Source organism: Ahaetulla prasina, chromosome 1 (assembly GCF_028640845.1).
Source record: "Ahaetulla prasina isolate Xishuangbanna chromosome 1, ASM2864084v1, whole genome shotgun sequence".
In the NCBI taxonomy this organism is placed as follows: Eukaryota; Metazoa; Chordata; class Lepidosauria; order Squamata; family Colubridae; genus Ahaetulla; species Ahaetulla prasina.
In genome coordinates this window covers 337797204-337812602 of record NC_080539.1, presented here as the reverse complement: position 1 = coordinate 337812602, position 15399 = coordinate 337797204, and the positions used below count along the sequence as shown (strand labels likewise).

General features: G+C 36.6%; 1 long non-coding RNA gene across 7 annotated transcripts in view; it reads right to left on the bottom strand.

Moving 5' to 3' along the window:
- Positions 1–13514, bottom strand: part of LOC131187920 (uncharacterized) — a 54339-nt gene extending 40825 nt beyond the window's left edge. For 6 of the 7 annotated variants that reach the window (XR_009152666.1, XR_009152665.1, XR_009152664.1 and 3 more), the window contains exons 1-2: positions 13091–13514; positions 8776–8914 (exon numbers count right to left, since the gene is read on the bottom strand). This is a non-coding gene — a long non-coding RNA (uncharacterized LOC131187920). Of the gene's footprint in view, positions 1–6230; positions 8346–8775; positions 8915–13090 lie in introns of those variants that run through there. The other variant, XR_009152663.1, reaches the window with a different exon arrangement.
- Positions 13515–15399: the final 1885 nt, after the last annotated feature.

Below are 15399 nucleotides of genomic sequence, written 5' to 3'. Positions count from 1 at the left end.
ATTATTATTATTACTAAGGAGAAATTTCCTGACAGTTAGAACAATTAATCAGTGGAACAACTTGCCTGCAAAAGTTGTAAATGCTCCAACACTGGAAATTTTTAAGAAAATGTTGGATAGCCATTTGTCTGAAATGGTGTAGGGTTTCCTGCCTTGGTAGGAAGTTGGACTAGAAGACCTCCAAGGTCCCTTCCAACTCTGATATTATTATTATTATTATTATTATTATTATTATTATTATTATTATTATTATTATTATTATTATTATTATTATTATTATTCTTTACATTTTAGAAAACAGCTAGTTTTCCCACAAATAAGTATAGCTAGACTGAAATAGATTTTTATCCACTTGCTTAAGATTATCTAATGCAAAACAGTGATTTGCCAGAATAAACTGGACTCATAGAATGGCCTGATCAGATACCCACTAAGATTTTATAGGAGGAACATATCGGAAAAGACATTGCTCCCCTGATATAGATGGATGTGTTGGAGAATGGTTGTAGCAAAAACACTCCTATTTTTTGCTTTCTGGCCATCTTTTTCATTGGTAAGAGATAAGCTAGTACTAGGAGGATCAAGGCTATATGAAAGGTTATGCTAAAGGCATCGTTTCCCATCCAAAATCTGGAATAGGTACCAATCTGTAATAAAATTTCTAAATTTGCTGCATGCTATACAAGTGCAGTAAAATTTGTGATTCATATCATTTGCTTGTCTTTATCCCTTGTACTGTCAGAAAGGCAGAAATTATTGCAGGACATTAGAACAAAATATCACAGTGTGTAAGATGTCTACCCATGATTATCCATTTCCTTTGCTTTGTGTCTGGGCTAATGTTTTCTCTGACTTTTAAAATTTGTTCTCTTCAGCAAAGTGTTTCCATTCTTTGGGTCAGTAATTGGTCGATCTGCTGCTAATTGTCATGGCTTGTGCTTCCTTTTACCATCTGTCCAGTGCTTTTTGAGAGCCTGTCATAGCATGACTCAGGCAAGTGAGTGCAATGTATGATCCACATGAACAAACATTATGTTTAGGTAATACATTGAATTTTGGTTACAGAGGCTTGGGTTCAAATTCATATAGACTCACAAAGCTTCACTGAGACCAGTCACAAGCTTCTACTCTCACTGAGCTCATACAGCAGTTGGACGATAAAAGAAAAAAATATATTTGCAGTTCATATATATATGTATATATATACTGCTCAAAAAAATAAAGGGAACCCAACACAATGTACTGTATTTAATAAGAATATTTCATTCCTTCAGATCTAGGATGTCTTACAGTATAAAAAACAAATAAAATAAACAATAAAGGGAACACAAAAATACTGTAAGACATCCTAGATCTGAAGGAATGAAATAGTCTTATTAAATACAGTACATTGTGTTGGGTAGGTATTCCCTTTACTTTTTTTGAGCAGTGTATATTATCCATTCATCATTCATAGAGTATTGGTTCTTCTAGGGTCACTTTGTTTTTTCTTTGCAGAAAAAGAAAGCAAATCACCGATAGAGCCAGTTCCTTAAGCTAGAGTTTCTGTCAAGTGCTTAAACTTTGTTTATAGAGCTCAGCTTAACTTAAACAAATGAGAATCAAAAGGAAAAGTTTTAACTAATATAGAAGAACAAAATACAAGAGTGAAATTAAGAAAAATGGCTGGATAGCTTTCACTTATTTTAATGGTTATGTGATCGTCTGTTGGAAACTCCTAAACACTAAGAGTTTTTTAACATAATGAAATAATTCCAAAAATAACCCTTCAGTGAATTGTAGCACATATTCTGCTACACTTCATGTAACTACGGTACATGTGATGTTTCACATTCTGAATGCTTGGGTTTTCAGATACAGGGATTTCCTTACAGCCAAGAAGCATTTGTTATTCCCCACCCACAATGCATCACCACCCACAGTACATTCTGTGTCATCATAGTAGGTCCAGCCAAGGCTTAGATTTTCATTCAGGACGAGATTGCTTTTTTGTAGCTTGAGATGGATGGATGGATGGATAGAAGGATGGATGGATACTAGGACATTCTTCTGGACAAATTTTAATGACTGGCCACCCTAAGTAAATAATCCATGTATTACACAGTGTTGGCTATAACTCAGGAGTCACATTAATGCCATGCATGAAATTTACCAGGACTCATGAACTAAATTAACTCCATAATGTACAGTATAGGACCCTGAGGCTTTTGGCTTATCTCTCTGCCTCTGCCCCTCTCTCTCTCCCTCTCTCTCTTTCTCTCTCCCTCCCCTTTTCTCTTTCTCTCTGTCTCACATACACAAAACAAACACACACACAAATATCAACTTAAAAGTATATTGCACCCTAAGACCATATTTAGTGCCATCTTCCATTAATGCAAAGATTTGCACTTTTAGAATAGAATAGAATAGAATAGAATAGAATAGAATAGAATAGAATAGAATAGAATAGAATAGAATTTTTATTGGCCAAGTGTGATTGGACACACAAGGAATTTGTCTTGGTGCATATGCTCTCAGTGTACATAAAAGAAAAGATACCTTCATCAAGGTACAACATTTACAACACAAATGATGGTCAATATATCAATATAAATCATAAGGATTGCCAGCAAAAGTTATAGTCATACAGTCATAAGTGGAAAGAGATTGGTGATGGGAACGATGAGAAGATTAATAGTAGTGCAGATTCAGTAAATAGTTTGACAGGGTTGAGGGAATTATTTGTTTAGCAGAGTGATGGCCTTCGGGAAAAAACTGTTCTTGTGTCTAGTTGTTCTGGTGTGCAGTGCTCCATAGCGTCATTTTGAGGGTAGGAGTTGAAACAGTTTATGTCCAGGATGTGAGGGATCTGCAAATATTTTCACGGCCCTCTTCTTGATTCATGCAGTATACAGGTCCTCAATGGAAGGCAGGTTGGTAGCAATTATTTTAGAATGATTTGGAAGGGAGGTGATGCTGGTGTCTCCTAAATATTAGCGTCCTAGGTCAATGTCTCCCCAGCTTTAGCCTAAAATCTGCTCTGTATGTGTATCTGTGTGAGAGAGATAGAGATAGGGAGATGGGGAGAGAGAGAAAGAGAGAGGGAGATGGGAGAGAGAGAGAGAGGGAGATGGGAGAGAGAGAGGGAGGGAGGGAGGGAGAGACAGAGAGAGATTGAGATTTAAGGCTATGTATGTAATATAGGCTAGAATTGAAAGGTGGTATCAGCAATGGCTCCCCTATTTTTTTTTTGATCCTAGTGTGCAAGAATAGCTAAGGTGGCAAACCATAAGAATACTCTTCCCCCCCCCCCCAATTTTGCCCAAGAACATAATTTTTAAAAGCGTTTTTAAAACAGTAAAATGAATCTGTATAGGAAACAGTAAACTACAACACTTGTCTCGCCTACTAAGTGAATAATATCTATTCTCCCCAAAGGCCCCTCCCAACAGAAAGAAGAGAGAGGGATCTTTTGGATTTGTTGAAATATATCCTGCAGGTCTGTCAGCCAAAAGGAGAATCAGAACAGCTAAACTCTTAACGTTTCTTTTCAATCAGTACATCTGTCCAGAGCTTTTCTTAAAATTTTGAAGTTTTCTGAAACAATCAACTTTTGGGCCAAGTTTCCGTAGTGAGGAACCCAAGAAAAGTTTTTTTTTATTTTTTCAGATGTTTATCACCTGCACATGGGGGCAGCTGTTGAAAATATATATATAGGTCTTTGGTTATTCGGGTTTTCTCCCGCGTAAAATTGGAAGTGTCTTGGCGACGTTTCGACGAAGTCTCATTCGTCATCTTCAGGCTTCAGCTTCGTGCTTCTGGGAGCAATTTTCCCTTCCAATCCAATTAACCTCATCCAAAGCTTTTCATCTCCCAACCCCCTCCCCATTACATAAAATAATTTATGTAAAATTCCTAATTATTCAAAGGCAATCTGATATTTCTTAATCTGATATCTGTTTTGTAGATAATCAATCCATTTTTTCCATTCATTAAATATCTTTCCTGCGTATTGTCTTTTAAAAAAGCTGAGATTTTAGCCATCTCAGCCAAATTAATGACTTTCAGTATCCATTCTTCTATTGTAGGTACCTCTTCTTTCTTCCAGTATTGTCCAATCAACAGTCTTGCTGCTGTTTTTAAATTCAGAATCAGTTTAGTCTCAATCCCTGTACAATCCGTTATAATTCCCAAAAGGAAAAATTGTGGCAGGAACTTTATCTTCTTCTTCAGTACATTTTGAATAATCCACCAAATTCTTATCCAAAAGGCCTTAATTTTCTTGCAAGTCCACCAAATATGAAAATATGTAGTGTCATCACAATCACACCTCCAACATTTCGCTTGGATATTAGGATACATACATGATAATTTTTTGGGATCTAAGTGCCATCTATAAAACATCTTATAAAAATTTTCCCACTGGGTTTCTTCTTTAATTGCTGTAATATTTCTTGGCTTAGAATCTTTGCCCTTAAGTCCCAAAACTAAGACGATTCAAATAGTCAAGCAGTAGATTCAACCCACATTTTTCCTAATTCATCTGCATTTTAAAATTGTAATAAAATGAAAGGCAAGAGTAAGATTTTAAGATCATTATAGCAACAAAAGTTGGCATTTTCTCTGCACCAAGTAAGGTTTTTTAAAAGTTTATTTTTTCTTCCAAGATGAACTGTGTAAGAAAAATAACAAATAATTTGTTGACAGACCCCCCCTGTTCTCCAAATAAGTATCTATCCAGACTAGAGTACTGTGGTTAAATATAAAATAACATTGGGAATTAACTGCACATGATGGAGCTTTGCTAGGAAAGCCAGTTAATATTTCCTTTGGGATAATTCCATTAAGTTGGATTATAATATTCACAAGGAACCTGAAGTCAAGGCTCTATGAATTAAAATACCCAAATTAGTAATGGGATCTGTGCTACTGGAATTTTGGGAATTCAACATTTTGTAGTGTAAACACAAGCCTAAAAATACCCTTTGCCTTGGGAACATGACTTATGACTTGTGGCTGGTTGTATAAGCCATATTGGTGGATGGATTTTGTATGTGTTGTGCTATTGAGTCTTGGAGACCAACTTTCAAGGAAGAAACAAAGATACAGCATCTTTATCTTGTAGCAATTAGGGAAAAGATGCAGTTTTTGTTAAATCAACAATAGGCAATTGTGATAATCATAAATATGGTTCCTGCCATGAACTTCCTGGTTAACAGTCACATGTTTTTCATTACAACATGAGTTCATTCAATGGATGTGGGCCAAAGATACAGTACAGTCTACCATGGTCAATAGCATCCAATTGATATCATGACATGATATGGCATTCTTGAGTCCAATGTCCCTTTGCATAGTTATCCAGAAGATTTCTTATATATAGCCAGCATGGTAGCCAGCATGAGATAAACCCTGTTGGTCTCATGTTACTACCATAGACATGGGAGAGGACTGCAGTCTCTTCTCATTCATTCATTCATTCATTCATTCATTCTGAGGAACACTAAAATATTCTGGAACATCTATGTTACACATTCCTGAATTGCACTCATCAAGCCCCCAAGGAGATACCTTCCAGTCACTTGCAAAGTTGTCACCAGAGCTTAGCATCTGCACTAATGGCCATAGTCCCTGGCCCATAAAAAAAACTTGCACTTGTTTGTAAGCGAAAGGGAGGGCTATGCATATGGTATCTTTAACTCAGAACATGGGCACTCCAAAAACAATGACCCATGGAAAGAATATCTTCCTGTTGCATAATGCTGTATGATACATCTCTGTTTAGGGTTTCCTCCTCAAGCAGAGCTTTGGACTAGAAGACCTCTGATCCTCTTGTGTTCTATGTGTTCTATTTCATATTAGCTATTTCATGGCTAATATTGTGCCATGATTCAAGGAAGAGCACAGAGGCTTCTATGCATTTGGCAACAATATGTTTCATAGCTCTGTGACTGGCACTATGTTAAAGAGGGGACTTTTCACGTTTCTCTGCGTTCACATTTTTACAACTCATGCTTTCCTGGTAAACTAGTCCCACAATAATCTATCAGGATAAAAGGATTTTGCAAGCCCTTAGGCATATGTACAGAAATACATGTGGATTTAAGAATACTCAGTAATGAGCAAGACTGAAGTTGAGCTACTGAGTTCCTATTGTTGGAAATGTTGTACCTTGATGAACGTATCTTTTCTTTTATGTATACTGAGAGCATATGCACCAAGACAAATTCCTTGTGTGTCCAATCACACTTGGCCAATAAAAAAATTCTATTCTATTCTATTCTATTCTGAGTTCCTATTGGCCTATTACACTGTCTTTGCTCAGCAGTGAGTTAACTGTGATTGAGCAATGATTGGCTGAATCTGGGTCCCTGCAAGATCCAGATTTGCTAGCGTATAAACAATGCCATCTTGAACATGTTTTCATTTTGGAGGCAATACAGACAATGTGGGAAAATGAGGATTAGATTTTAACTGTGTTGGGAATGGTTTGCAGATTGAACAGATGGTGGTAGGGAAGTTCCTATTTTGTAATTCCTGCATTACTGCTCAGATGCTGGAAGATTTATTTGTAAAAAAAGGGGGGGTTTTCCCCCATGCTAAAACCCCACAACTCCATACCTTTGAGCAGAAAAGGGTTTTCATTCATTATAGCAGCTTTTCCCAACTTGCCATCCGATTGATGTCATGGGCCCCATAGCTTCTGAGAATGGTCAATCAGCATGATATTGGCTGGGAATTCTGAAAGCTGTAGTCTCAACATATCTGTGAATGAGCCAGGCTTGAAGTGGCAATTATAGAAGTGAATCAGCTACCTGGAACTGGTTTGTTTGAACTGGCAATCACTGAGGCATCACCGAAAGATCTCTTGAGGTCTCTTTCTATCCTTAGATAAATATAGGCATCCATCAGTAGAGATGAACATCTGCAACACTTTATACATGTTTGTTGGAAGAGAGAGAATTCCTGCCTCTATCAGAAGGTGAATGTCATGACCTAAGTAGTTCCTTCCAACTGTGTATTTGTATGATCTTATCAGGGAAATGTAAGAAAGTGAGGAGACAACAGAAGACTTAATGGAAGATTTCCAGATAGTTACATTTATGGACATCTTGGATGAAGAGAAGAAAAAGAACTACATAAATGGAAGAAATTGTTAAGTTTCCCCTTTTCCATATCCTCAAATGCCAACTCTCAATTCAACTATCTCCCCCTCCACACACTCATCCATTTTAATTGAGTTCGCAGTTGGCTCTCAAACCCCTCTTATTTAATGGACAAAACAAGCTGATTTGCCCAGTATGTTTCTCAAACTCACACAGCTCTGATTCCTACAGAGATTTACTGCGTTTCTATTCCCTCTCCTTGAAAGAACCTTACATGAACTAAATTAAATGAAAAACACATGAGCTAAAAGCAGTAGGATCTTGCCAGAGACCCTTCTCCATCCAAAACGGCGAACTTGTAGTCAGTTTGTCCTTTCATGTGTTGTTTTTTCTGGCTCTGTGACCCAAGATTTTTTTTTTTTACTACGTGCAGTAGTATAACAACATATTATGCAATTCTGTTTTCCAAGGAGAACACTGTGCAATTCATGAAGTTTACTGAACCAGTTTTTCCCTATAGCAAATCAGCAGAATAGAATATGTAGATATCTATATATATCAGGCTATCACAGCAATGAAAACTATTTTTATCTTCAGTTGATGAATGTTAGTTCAGTGACTTTGCATGTGGGATTGAAATTTTATTTTAGATTTGCCAAAGCTGAGTCCTGCATTTTAGGATCATTTGTACAATATGCAAAAGCCAAACCAGGCTTTCTTATACTTACAGAGTTGCTAAGATGAGTTGCAACTATGTGATGCAATCCTTAGTGTGTTCAAATAAGCTCTGTTTCTGGCATCCAAAATTAATACCTAAATGTGAAAACTGGTTTCCTGTATATTCCTGCCCTAAATATTCTCATACTTGTAGAAGGAATGTTCACATTTCTGCACTCATAAAAATAAAAATCATAAAAAAAAATACTCATAAAAATCTGAAAAGAAATTCTAAATACTGCATAAACAATGAATACATTTACTTCTAGAGAGTATTTTATGTACCATTTCAATAAATTTTGATGCAGAAGTTCAAGACTCTAATAGGGACCTGCAAATCACTAAACTTTTACTCTTTCATAGTTTACTTTTGCTGGATAGTTTTCACTTATTTATCAATTTAATGATGTATTTTTTAAGAAATGAACATTTTAGAGTGGTAGATTTCCCTCATTCACTGTATGAGGTTGTTGTGGAGATAGGCAGATCTTCCATTTTTATTTTATCCTTAAACAACAATAGAAAGGAGTCTTCAAGCGCCTGTCAGAAATGAAACAAAATAATGAGTGATCTAGTGGGCTCACTTGAATTCCATTTCAAGTACAGACTAAACAGTCATTTGGACTTGTTCATGGTAGAGAGTTTGGATTTAGTAGTGTAAGGGTCCTTTCCAATTTCATCATTCTATGAAAAGGGTGTATATAAGCCTGAAACTTATTCACACCACACCCACTGCCAGACCAGTGTCTGAACTAAATGAAGAATTACTGTCTTATGCAACAATTGAATAGCATTTCCCAATCAACTATGTAGGTTTGGCCCTATGAGTTCAATATTTGGATGATTATTTAACAGCTGGCATCACCAGACTTAGCACTGCTTTTAAGGATGCTGTTATGTGACAGTAAAGCAACACTCTCATATATATTATTTGGCTGCTACTATTTATTCAGACATAGTTATTCTGTACCTGAGTCTTTCCTCAGATGTGGTGGATTTTAACTTCCATTCGAAGGACACCCGATTGAGAAAACTTCTTACATTACACGAAATTCAGTCCAACACATCCAGTATGAAATAAAGCTGTCTTGCATTCCTTCCACTTTCATCTACATCCAAGAACAGAATAATTTTCAAAAAGTGATTTACTGGTATTATTTCGAATTGTTCATCTCAGAAAGCATCAAGGACTCCGCAATTTCTGACCTATTTCCAGCCTTCCCTTTTGGGGGAATGTTGTTGAAAAGGTGATTGGGCTGTAGCTGCAGATGGCCATGAATTATCCAGGTTCATTCCAGTTGGCTTGGATATGGCATTGAGACAATTTTTAACCAGTGGTGGGATTCAGCCAGTTCGTACCTATTCGGGAGATTGTTAACTTTCTAAGTAGTTCGGAGAACCAGTTGTTGGAAGAAATCTTATTTTGTTTTTTTCCACTTTACAGGGCTAATTCTGTAAAGAAGGCAGGAAGGAAACATTCTGGCGTTGTTTCTAACCTAATCTTTATTGCCCTACTTACAGAAACTGCCTCTCTGGTTAACCCTTATTACATTGTAACAGCTAAGGCGAAGCACCCATCAACGTGAGTGACGTTGAGATGGCCACACCCACACAGTCACAAGACCGCTGAGCCACACCCACCCAGCTGGTCATTAGGGCAGAGAACCGGTTGCTAAATTATTTGAATCCCATCACTGATTTTGACCACACTTGTGGTTGATCTCTGGTAGGATTGGGATGGGTTATTGTACATCCCTTCTGCCCCTCTTTGATCTCTTAGAGACATTCAGTACCATCAATCATGGACCAGTTCAGGAGTTTGGGGAGAGGGGAAACATAGTGTTGCAGTGATTCTTCTCCTTACTGGGTCAGTTCTGGAGATGAAAGAGAGGTCCACTCCTGCTTTATGAGTGTCCAAAGGCCATTACTCTCTCCTCATTTCTATTTAACATCTACATAAAGCCATTGGGTGGTAAATACACTACACACAATCAAGTGATTCTGGAGGCTCCGGAGATCTGGATAAGAAAGAACAGGCTTAATCTCAACAAGATCTGATAAGACTGATATACTCTGGGTCCCTTCTAGTAATATCTGATGGGACCCAAGATATTTTTTTTCTGTCCTATTCTACCTCCCACCCCCACCCCCAATACACATGGTCCCAGCTCTACCTACCTTCTTAAGGCATTGAAAACCTGGATTTTCCCCCAGGAAGTTAGGGGAATCCATTTAAAGATATTTACTTATTATGGATGCATAAGCTGCCTCTGGCACAATATGTTTTCATGGCTGATATTTATTTTGTTGATTTTTTTTAAAGCTGATTGTTAGCTGCTCAGACTTCCACAATGAAGGGGCAGTCATGTACACGAATAAATAAACTTTTCAATGGTATCGTGAGGTACTGTCATGTGAGTAATTTTATCCATCATTTAATTAGCTTATTGACAAACTCCTTAACCAACACTGCCATATTTTAATTTAATATCACATTGGTTTCATTTGGGGTTGAATTGGAGAAGTCATCCTTAAAAAATTCAGTTACCTGTACTTGTTGAGCGCTAACTTTTGATTTTATTATTATTTGTTCCAAAAGCAAAGAATTGTGCAGACAGATTCATTATACAATTAAGAAAGTCAGAGATGAGAGATGAGACCTGGTCAATTGGAAATAGCTTGGAAAGATCTAAAGGTCTCATTTTTTTGGTTTAAATATTATGTTCTTGTAATTCTATTACACTTTAGTATTTTAGTATCAATGGATTGCTATTCATGAAGTGTATTTTCATGAATATCTTGTTATTTTGGAATTCAGGTTGGTTCTATGGAAAACAATATATAAATAAAACATATGATGAGCATCTAGTAAATCACAACTGAACTCTGATATGATCTGGTGTTTGGATTTGTCATTAAACTGATTAGTTAAATAAAATACAGATGGCTGTACCATCAGCTGCACTCTGAAGAATACAATTTTTCCTTTAGGTGATATAGAAGGGGACATGTCAACTATTACAGTGAGGAAAAAATATCAATACCCAGCAGAGACAATGACAATGAGCAGAATAAATGGTGTGGTTCACATGTCAAAGTTTGTTTCTACCCAGAGATTGCTGATTCTGATTCAGGGCAACTGAAATCATAATAACTCTGCATTACTCCTATAACTGTTTTAAATTAATATACACCTCTTGCTCCATTAAAACATGTGCATTTTGCTGTTCTTTATACTTGAATGTTTAACTATTTCAGCATGAAATTTCAGTATAACCAAATTGTTCTTAATACAGGGAATACCTTTACTCTCAACCTTGCAATGTTTCTCCAATTTTTACTTAATTGTCAATAGTTTCACAATAACCTAGAAAAGCAATTGCCTTTTTTCAAATAGAGTGGGTCAAGTTATTTAGGAAATTAAACCTGCCTCTCCTGGCTATTATGTCATCTTGCTCCCCAAGTTAGTATACCTGCCAGAACTCTATCTCAGCATAACACATCTTCATTTTCTATGCTATCATCACCCCTTTATCATTAAAACATAAATGGAAATGGCTAAAACTGGATTTTAAAAAAAGGGATGGAATAAGCATGATAGTTCAAGAATGGGTTATGCCAGGGGTCTGCAAACTTGGCTCTTTTAAGACTTGTGGACTTGAACTCCCAGAGTTTTGCTGGCTGAGGAACTCTGGGAGTTGAAGTCCACAAGTCTTAAAAGAGCCAAGTTTGCAGACCCCTGGGTTATGCAAACAAACAAATAAAATCAAAGCCAGAATGTCTTTCAAGTTATAGCAATCGTCAACTATGTAAGATCAAAGATGAAATTGTAGATCTCCTCATTAGTGGCTGAGACAAAATTGCCCAAACTCTGTATATGCAATATTACAATAGAGTTTGCAAAGATTGTGCACTGGAATTTATACAAAAAGTTGGGCTGTTTTATTAACAAAAATGACTGGAACCACCCACTGAAAATGCCTCAGAAAATGAGGTCTAGATCATGTAAGGTATTAAAATACAGATCCACAGATACTTGAAACACAATAGATCAGACATTAGTGTTATTGAAAATAAAAAAAATGTGGCTCCTAGATGGAGCAATATCCTGAGGTAGGTATAGAAAAAGTAGCAAAATATCAAGATTTGCAAGTTAAAGACTTTGGAGGAAAAAGCCAACTATAATACCAATAGTAATCAAAGATCTTGCAACCACACCAAAGAGATTTACCAAAGATCTGGAAGTTTTAATTTTACTGGAGTTGATATCACTGACTTTACAAATACTCATCTGAGTTTGGTGTATTGGTTCCAGGTACTGAGTTAGAAACCTGTAGGCTATGAATTTCTAATTTTCTCTTGGGCATGAAGCCAGCTGTCTAATGTTGAGTTAATCACCTTCTCAATAATAATAATAACAACAGAGTTGGAAGGGACCTTGGAGGCCTTCTAGTCCAATCCCCTGCCCAGGCAGGAAACCCTATATCATCTCAGACAGATGGTTATCCAACATTTCTCACTCCAATTCATCTCAGGTTGTTGTGGGGAAAATAGAAGACAGGAATTACACGCATGTATTATTGTATGCTGCCCATATTCACAATATGGGAAGCTATACAAATGTTATAAATAAATAAATTAATACCACCTTGAGTTGATACCACTACAAGATGGGCAGCTATATAAATGTTATAAACAAATACCATCTTGAGTTGATTAAAATAAGGGGGGATAAAAAGTAACAAACAAACTTCTTGCTTGCTTTTTGGGGACTTCTAACTTTTGCCACAAAGTTATCATGGTTCCTAAGCTCTTGGTTAGAATTCAGATCTTAGAAAATAACTAGTTTAAAGACTGAATGAATAACAGCAGTAATAATGAACATCATCCTTCACTTTCAAGCAAAGTAGGTAAAGAAAAGCAAAACCTCTACAATTTCTAAGAAAAAAGGTATTGTTTTAGATTAGTTTTAGTTTTAATTACAATTAACTTATTTACAGGTTACTTAAATCTTCCCCAATCGGATGACACTGCAATATTACATCAACCACTTGGCTTTTGCTTGTGTGCCATCTATTTATGCTTGTCAATCCATCAATCAAAATTATTGGTCAAAAAACATACACCAGAACATCCAATTATTTCATTATGCTATCTGCTATTGCAAATTTGGAAAATATTCTCCATACACAAAGTTTTTTTTTTCAAGAAAAAAAAATTCTTGCTTTCACATTTCACAATTCATCTTTTGAACACCATGTGTAGAATGCTTTCATCTCACTCACCCATCTCTGGATTTTAAATCGGTAAGATCTCTGTGCTATTGGGTATTTGCAGAAGAAATGTAGATTCAGCTGGCAAAAGTGGCTTACGCATCATCCTAATCCCTTGTGGTTGTCACAGGTTTTTAGAGTACTTCTTTATGTTAGTATCTCCTGTGCTGTTGACCAAGAAAGGAAAGTTGAGGCTGAGAGAGAAATCTTGTCAAGGCTATCTTATGAGTTCTTGGTAGATGCAGGATACAAAGGGGCTTGTGTGGCTGCACTGTATCAGCTGAAGTCCAATCTCTAGATCTGTGGTGTTGCAGAAGCTTCAGAAAAGGAAAAGGACAGGCACAACCAAATCTTTAAATTATCGGAGGTAATGGGATTTTCATTTGTCTAAAACCGTGTCTGTTCTGTTGGCTGACTGTTTCCCCATCTTTCTTAATAGGTTACTTAAGGCAAATGCCATTTCAGGAAATTCCAGGGAAACATTTATATGACTGATTGCCCTTATTGAATAATTGAATTCCTTCTATTTTTTAAAAAAAAATCCTTATTACATCTGTGATGAATTTTTATGAGTTTCCCTCAACAGCATAAAAATAGAGGACAAATTGGAATCAAATATATAAATCACATAGTTTTCGTATGACTGTGCGATTTGTTGGCATTGGGAATCAGTGAGTAATGCAAGAGGAAGAAAAAGTGTTTCATTTAATGTATTGAGCAACATGTTATATCACATATATAGTGAAGCAACAATTATAACTTTTGAAGTTGTTTGAGGAGCACTAACCTGAATGGTGCTGCCCTCTGGTGGCTTGTCAACTGAATGACACCAAGTAAGAAAACTAGGTCCAGTCCCGCCCCCCACCAGCTTCTCTGGTTTGATAAGGTTGTCTCTTCTTTCTTTCTTTTTTAAAGACGCCATTTCATTTATGCACATCCTTTAATCTTTGTTACATCTAATCTATTAGAAGAAAGGAATATATACTTTTTGGACAAAAGTATCATTACTTTTTCTTCATACCTCCCTTCAGAGAAATTCAGGGTCGCTCTGTTACAGCTACAGCTGTCCAGATTTTACTGAACATCAGCTCCCTCCCTAAACCTCTCAGAACTGGTCATGCAATTCTCAAGATGAGAATTGTATTGGTGAAATACATTTTCTTGCTTTCCTAGAAAGCACAGCCAATTGTGAATTGCATTTCATCAACATCTAAATCTGTGTTTGTCAACCTTAGCAGCTATAAGATGTGTCAACTTCAACTCCCATAATTCCCCAGCCAGCTTGAATTCTGGGAGTTGAAGTCTACATATCTTAAAGTTGCCAAGGTTGAAAAACATTGGTTTAGATCAGGGGTCTCCAACCTTGGTCCCTTTAAGACTTGTGGACTTAAGCTTTGCTGGCTGAGGGACTCTGGGAGTTGAAGTCCACAAGTCTTAAAGGGACCAAGGTTGGAGACCCCTGATTTAGATTGTTGTAGGCTGTTTAACTGATATGCATGTTTTACCTTCCTATTTATGGACCTCAGGGAGCAGTAGGCAGAGCAGCTCATCTCCCAGAGATTGTAATGGGAAGAAGGAACAGCCTTGAGCAACAGGAGGAGGAGAAGAGTTGTAACCAAGACAATGGTTAGATAAAAGAAATCTGAATCTAAACCAGAACTGTAACCTGTAATCTGAGACTCAGACAAGACTTTCTTGAAGATAAGGGCAGTGAGGGCTGAAGATCATTTAGACTTGCAAAAATTTGTTTACTATAACTTAAAAATAAAAATAGTATTACTATGTTTTACTTTGGTTTCCTAAGCTCGCTTACCTGGAAGGACTGACAGATATTAACAGGTGGGCATAATTATGTAGAAGTAAATAGAACTGAAGCAGAATTCTTTTTAGAAATGCCTCCTTTTTCTATAGGTTATGTTAACAATTCCAATACTGATACACTGAATGGAGGGACAAAGGTTGACCTTTTACTTTAGTAAATAGAAGCTCAAATTTTAAAATTTGTGGAAGTAGCCAGAAACAGGCAGAAGGCCTAGAGAATTGATGTCTTTGGCAATTGGAGATGGCATATTCTCATCAATTACAGAATATTCTAGTTTAGGTAAAATTGCTGAGGGAGTTACCTGCTCAGAAAAAAATATTGAGAATCATCTACTTTCATAGAACATAGTCCAGCAAGGGAGATGTTTATCTAGGATTTCTTGATTGCTGACCATTAGTTCAGGCTGGCTCTTTTTACACTGCAATGCTCTAGTGTAAACAAACAACCAGTACTGAAATTACATGTTGTTTCTAATTATATGAATACTATGCCAGGGGTC